Here is a 7,331-nt window from a genome sequence, read left to right on the forward strand (position 1 = left end):
AGAACGGAAGAAAGAAACTATATAAATTATATTTATAGAGTTAACAATTATGTCTTTGGAACAAAAAAAAAAACAACAAAAAAAATCTTATAAAAACGACAACAAACAAATGTTTTTAGAAACTGAGAGTATTGTGAAATATTTATTTCAAGATCGGTATGTTTTTTATTCTGGCCTAGTTGTCATTASCTATGTTGTTTTTTTAATGTCACGATTGCCCCCAAACTTTCTAAAAAATAAAACAAGCACCCAATTTTTTTTTTTATCAGAGAGCTCATGCAGTTAAATACCGACTGGGACATTGAATTTTCTACCAAGAATGATGTTTTAGTTGTCATAGTGGGCTCTTAAGAAGTTATGTTGAGAGGAGAATGCTTGTGTGACAATCTTCACTCACCACCTCTCACCACATGTACTGTAAAGGAGTTTTTTTTTTTTTTTGTTTTTTTTGTTTTGTGAGTCCTACAATAAGATGGCTTTTTATATTGTGAGAGGTGGAACTGGCCATCTGCTAGGCTGAGAGCCAGAATTGTTCCCCTGGTGCTGCAACGAGCCCTCCTTCATTCTGCACTTTGATCCACCCGTCTGTCTCTTCAGCTCTTATCCAGTTATCCATTCTGTAGTCTATTTCTTCCCCCATATTAATTCACAGTATCCATATAGCATTACTCTACAGTACTTATTGTGGTTCAGAAATGTATGGGCAATGTTGTGGTGACAGTGGTGAACTCATAGGCACTCTGTGTATATATTATAACATAGTCTATCCAGTCAATCAATAAACTGTATTTATTTTTTTAACTAAATCCTCTTTTAAGCTTAAAGAAAGAAAAGTATTGTTTCCATAGCAGGTGACTATTTAGTCCATCCGTACATTTTAAGGTCACTTTTCAGATTTTTTTTTTTAAATTCTCACTGCGGCAGGTCTTCACTGTTTTTTGCAAAAGGGAAATGCACCTTAATGTTCTGAAACAAAATCTTATCACTATCGTTCAGCTTTACTGGTACATTTATTTTATTTTATTTTTATTTTTATCACAGATGTTCAGATGTTAGTGTCACCACCACTCAGTTAATAACCCACTATCCCATGATGATTTTCAGTAAGACTGTTCCAGTCAGTTCAGCCGTGTGGATTTATAAGCTTCTATATGAATTTTGAGGTTTGGTAAACATTTTGTGTTTTTATACTTGACGTTTTGTTACTTTTTACAAATTGGCCCATTGCTCTATTTTCTTTCAATAAATACCAAATGTAAAATTATCTCATGCTTTTTACTTACTGTATTTCTTCGCATAGTTGTGTCTTACTCTTTTGTCACCTTTTTCCTTTTAGCTGCTAAAGGTGCATCTTACTGGGCTGCTGGAGATTAGTTAAAGACTCAAATTTGACTCATTATTGCAGGCATTTATGCACATTTGTCTTTGCAGTCTCACTGAATTGAGTGCTTGCAACCAAGCGACCAGTGTGCCAAACTGACAAGTTTTGTGGAACCAGTTTTTCTTTTACAAATCACGAGTTGATTTTGTGTGCACGGCTTGCAAAACCATAACCTAGGTTTTGCACATTAATTGACCACCTTTGCTTACTTTGTACCCAGCTGCTCTCATGTTTAAGATATAAACAACTGGTCTTTTCAAATAAAAAGCAGATCCTCAGCATGGCTTTAAGACCTGAACAAGTTTTCTGTTAGAAGAAAGCTCCCCTATGTTTCAAGCGGAAGTGCCATGCGTTGTCATTATTTGTGTCCATGCAATGACGACATTTGTTCACTGCATTTGACCCRTCAAACAAATGAGATACACCAAAGTGGAGCAGTGGGAAGTTATGAGAGCCTGAGGATCAGTAAGAAGATTGGTGTCTTGCTTAAGGAGACCACTGCATATGGGCAGGAATCAGAACCTGTGCCTTTGTGGTCCTAAAGTTGCTCTATCACTGCACCACAGCCCACAAGCCTGATCTACCCACAGCCGCTCGACTTTAAACTTGTACACAATTTTTTGAACATGTCCAAAACTCATACAGTCATGAAGAGCGTGGGTTATTAGGAAAGTGAGAAGCCTGCAATGCTGCAAGACATTTTTAAGACTCCCTGCAAAACCCTCCGCTAGCAGTGACAACACAGACAYTCCCTTAAAAAGAGGTTATATTCATCTGTCATGCATTGATTTAACACAGCAGTAAGMCTAGCGATGGAATCATATTTAACACCTTTAAAAAAGACTAAAACTTTATTTTCTGTAAGAGTCTCTTCCCACATTTTATTATCTTTTTTTCCACCTTAAAATCTAAACCTCACAGTGATTGACAAGTTATTTCCAGGGTGCAGCACACAAAGACAAGATTTTGTTTTGGAAGATGGCCTGGATGATGGATGACTCCCTGAAGAATGGTTGAAGATGTTTTAGAAGTCCTCAAGGTTCTGTGACGGTGGATGGGTTAATGGGATGATTATTCACAGTAGGTCAGGAGGAAGAGTAGAGGGGTACTTTTCGTTGTGAGGGGATTGAGCTGTCAGGATGAATGGTGAGAGGCTGCTGGGGATGTAGAGATGCAGAGAGCACGAGACAAGCTTCACAACAAGCATGGGGACTGAGAGAAGAAGACCAAAGAGATTTGCTTTGAGGAAAAGTAGAGCTCAAAGACTTCATTACAGTGTAAACGCCTCTGACATTGGCTAATATTTACCTTCGTAAAGTGATACAGACTTAAAGATCACATCCCATATGTGACCCTGTCAGTTCTGAGGGTGTGCGGCCTTTTTTTGTGCAAACTCTGCAAGAGCTTGAGAAGTGTTTGCATTTCTGATTGGTGCCTGAGAGGCCAGTAGGCAAATGCAAAAAAATAAAATTAAATTAAATAAATATGTTTGATGAAAGAGTGATGTGGGCATAAGATATTTTAAAAGGTTTAAAGGAGATTGAGCCAGGGCTGAAAGTTTTTTTTAACCTTCTGTCAACAGCTGGGTTTATAGGCGTATGAAATCACGGCATCACTTCTGATTGCTTTTGTGCACCAAGGCTGAACTGCGCTGGATGAGGCACGGTCAGAACGAGCGACTGACTTCATACCGGCAGGACTGTTCCAGCTGTGGCATAAACAAAAATACAGCTGCGCAGCTGGGCGATAGCAGGAATGAAGGAGAACCCCCGAGCCCACAGGTACGGGGGAAAAAAAAGACACATTCAAAGAGAAAAGAAGCACGGGTACTTTCAAATGTTCAAAGTGCTACCATGTCTGATCTTGGCTGTTCTTTCACAGCCTGCCCTCATTTTGCTGCACGTTTGACAGCTGGTGTGGGTGATTGCATAAATATTTATACATCTGTCTTACAACACATGCTTTTTTATTTTCTTGACTTTGTTCACATGGTAATAAGCTATGGTTTGGGGTTTGCGCACACATTGAAGCAGTAATTGGGATCGTACTTTTAGCCTTTAATAGAGTGCTACACTTAAGGTTGTGAACACATCATCAAATTGAAACCACTTACTTTTTCTTCAGTGTTCTTGGTTTTTTTTTCCTTGAGTGCAATTTTACAACAAAGATGTTTATCGGTCATAAATTTGAAAATGAGATGTATGAAAATAACCCTGTTTTGTGGCGTATATCTTTTATTGTATGATTTATTGGTGCATGAATATTCATTGCCGGATTATCTTCTGTGTGTGGTAAATGYACAAATCTACAGTGATCATTAGGTCATAGAGGAAAAATAAGAATTTAGGATTTATCATGCATAAGTTTTACTTTAATTGCCTTTTCTTTCACACATGAAAAAAACTCCATGTTTTTAAATGCGTAATCATGAAATCTATAATGAGAAAAAAATCACTTCACTGTTTATTGCCTCCTAAATTCTTGGTGGCAAAAGCTTGTTTTTGTGTTTTGGCTCTGTTGAAGTGAAAATTGATGCAATGATAAAAGTGATTAAAAACTAGTAATTTCTGAGGTCACCAAGCAGTTTTACTTCTTTTTTCCTTTTATTTTGTTTTCATCCTTTGCGCTGAAAATCCAGAGCGGCTTTCAGGATGGTTACATGGTCATAAATTGTGTTTACCTAAAATAAAGCAGCTAACTCTGCTGAAGCCAGACCTGCTGACCACAATGGTGTAGATTTAGCAACAGCCACTCTTACGTTTATCCGGTTCCTGCCCTAGAAAATGCTGAACCTCTATGCCACATTATATCATATACTGATGTAATACATTCAAACAGCATTTTACCATCTGTGAAACAAAACCTCAGGCTGAACTATGGACTCCTTTTATCACCAACTCACAAGTGTGTGTCACTAGATGACACTGTGACTCAAACAAAACTGTTAATGCAGAAAACACATTCTGTACATCTCTCTCTCTCTCTCTCTCTCTCTCTCTCTCTCTCTCTCTCACACACACACACACACATACACACACACACATTACCATAAATTAATGTTTTCCAAAGCACTGTCAGAGTAGCTGTCTGGTAAAACTCATTTCTCCAAGCCAGAGCGGGGCTTGTTCCATTTTCCGAATTTTGCTGTAAAACATAAAATGGGCCAAAAAAAATGGACGCTCGGCAGGGTTGCATTTAGGGCTATTTAAGAGTGCGGTTGCTCATTTTGGAGGAGGTGGGCAGGGCACCGCACAATGTCGTCACAAAGAGTCTGGACTGGATCAGGAAGAGGAGCCCGCGCCTCCAAGTCACCGGTTTCTATTTGCGTTGTTGCCAATTCTGTCTCAGGTTCTCCCACCGTAAGTCACTGCAATGGATTATAGAGCCATGAATGAAACAGAAAAGTTAAACATCAGTGTCAAAATTTCTCTACATGCATGAATGAGGTTTGTGTGTGGGAGAGGACAGCTCAATAATAAGGGATATTTAATTTATTTTTTTTAGTTTATTAACTTTATTCATTTCTTTTAAAATAACAAAATTAATTCTATATACAGTATCCATCCATCCATCCATCCATCCATCCATCCATCCATTCATCCATCCATTTTCTGTACCAGCTTATTCCTTTCAGGGTCACTCGTGCCCATATCCAGCAGTGACAGTACGAGGGGCGGGGTACACACTGGACAGGTCACAAGTCCATCACAAGGCCAAATTCTAAAGCCTACAATAAAAAATACAAATCACAAATAAAATGAAAGGCAGCAGAAAGAAGTAACAAATTTTATAAGGGGCAGATGCCCCTTTTTCTCAAAAAAAAACCCCATCAAATAACAATTCATCAGCGATAACACTCAAAAACCTTACCTCACTGACTCTACTCTTAACAACACAACTCTAAATGGAACATCAATTGTTTTGTTTCTAATATTAACTATCATATAGTTAGTTTTATCCAAATTTAATGATCGTTAATTAAGTTGAAACCAAGTTTGTATTTTGACAAATTTTGTCTGCATCATCTCCAACATCCATTCTATATCTTTACCCAAACAAAAAAAAAAGAGTTTCATCAGCAAATAGAACACAAATAAAAAGTCCTGACACATTTAACAAGTCATCCACATACAAAACAAATAACTTTGTTTCAAGTTCAGAACCCTGTACATCAGAGATAAAGATATTAGCTGGCTTGTTAAGGCTGACTCTATAGTCAGTCGTTTCAAACTTAGAGGAACAAGAAAAGTTGCATAAACAAGTAACAAAAACTCTCTTTAATTTGGAAAAGTGATCATTACAGCTTGAAGTCATTACTGATGCAGAAATACTTCACTTTTAAAGACAGTGAAGGATTATTCTGTCCTAAATGTCATTTAGTTTGRCCACTTTAGGGTTTTGAATTACAAGAGCACTTCAGTTGGTTTTACAGAATGTTCTTAAGAAAGGCAAAAGTCCTCCGTCCAATTTTTCACTCTGACATTTGATTGGTTCTTCTCCGACACGTGCGTTCCTTTGTGTCACTGCTCGGCTCTCACACGGCTCCGTTGTCGAGGCTGCACAGGTTACATCCACTTCCACTGTCATCACATCTTTGCATTATGGCTTCCTCTCAGAGAACGTGCCGTATATCACACCATGAGACGTGTTTACAAGCAGCCCAGGACACAGCTACTTTTTATGGTTTGTCATGGGATCATCTTGGGTTTGTTTTTCAAACTCTGATCTTAGATTGTGTGTATGTGCGTGTGTGTGTGTGTGTAGCACTGCTCCAAAGAGAGCTGAATGTTGAGTCAGCGACGGCAGCTGAGTGATTCTGTCAGTCGGCTAAGCCTCCAGGGATTACTCTAAAGTGGACCCCTGAGGTTACACTGACACAAGCGCAGCTCTGACCTGCTGTGGCCAAACAATAGATCCAGGTATGTCAGTAAATGTACTTCCTCTTTTTCATTCTGTATTTTTGTGTTCAGTTTAAGCTCACTGTTTTTGACACTGAACAACACTGGAAAGTAAGGTGAGACTGAGCTGAAAACACAACAGCATACTTAAACTTGAAAAAAAAGAAATTTTGAAGAACGCCAATTCAGGTCATTGCTAAATAGAACTATAATTAAAAAAAACATGATCAAAACAGATGTTAAAGCTGCTGCCAGTGGCTTATTATCATCTCTTCCACACGCCTGTCATGCACTCCCTCATTATAAGGCAGGCAGACAGAAACACAGAGTAGAAAATAAACCTTCAACAAATAATCACTGTGCAACAGAACAGAAGCTGTACAGGAAAAAAAATAAAAAAAATGTTGCTGCAGTTTTAAAAAGAAAGTTTTAATACCTGATACAATGAGTATCAATGAGAGTTTGGATTCACATTGCATTGTAGGGTCATTTGAGAGAAACTTAGTTCCTGAAAAAGTGCGAGGCACACTGGGTGAAARATGACCAAAACTGCCTACATTTTGACAAACTATATAAAAAGTTTAAAGATTCTAGAAGTAAGGAAACAAACCAAAAACAATAAAACATCCGTAACATGACAGACTAGAAAATTCCGTTTCACAAAACACAACAGCAAAATGGGAAGCATGACAGTAGTCTACCATCAAAATTATGAGACACACCTACGGTAATAAAAATGAACAAACAGAAAGTAAAATGAAACAAAACAATATGTTTGAACCCCATTTTAAAASTTAAAACAAAACAGAAAATGCAGCCAAACAACATTTTGCAAAAAAAAATTAAACCGCTGTAAAACATAAAACACTGCATCACCTAAAACAAAACCAATTTTTATTGAACATAAAACAGTGAAAATAGCTGTAAAAATATAATGAGGAATAAAAGAGCAATGAAAGACAAAAAGTACAGAGAACAATGGAACAAACGTTTTTTGGCTGCTGTGGTCTTCCTTATTTCCTCTGCTCTAACAGCTCCATAATATCTTTGTC

The sequence above is a fragment of the Austrofundulus limnaeus genome, unplaced genomic scaffold, assembly GCF_001266775.1.
Source record: "Austrofundulus limnaeus strain Quisiro unplaced genomic scaffold, Austrofundulus_limnaeus-1.0 Scaffold3, whole genome shotgun sequence".
In the NCBI taxonomy this organism is placed as follows: domain Eukaryota; kingdom Metazoa; phylum Chordata; class Actinopteri; order Cyprinodontiformes; family Rivulidae; genus Austrofundulus; species Austrofundulus limnaeus.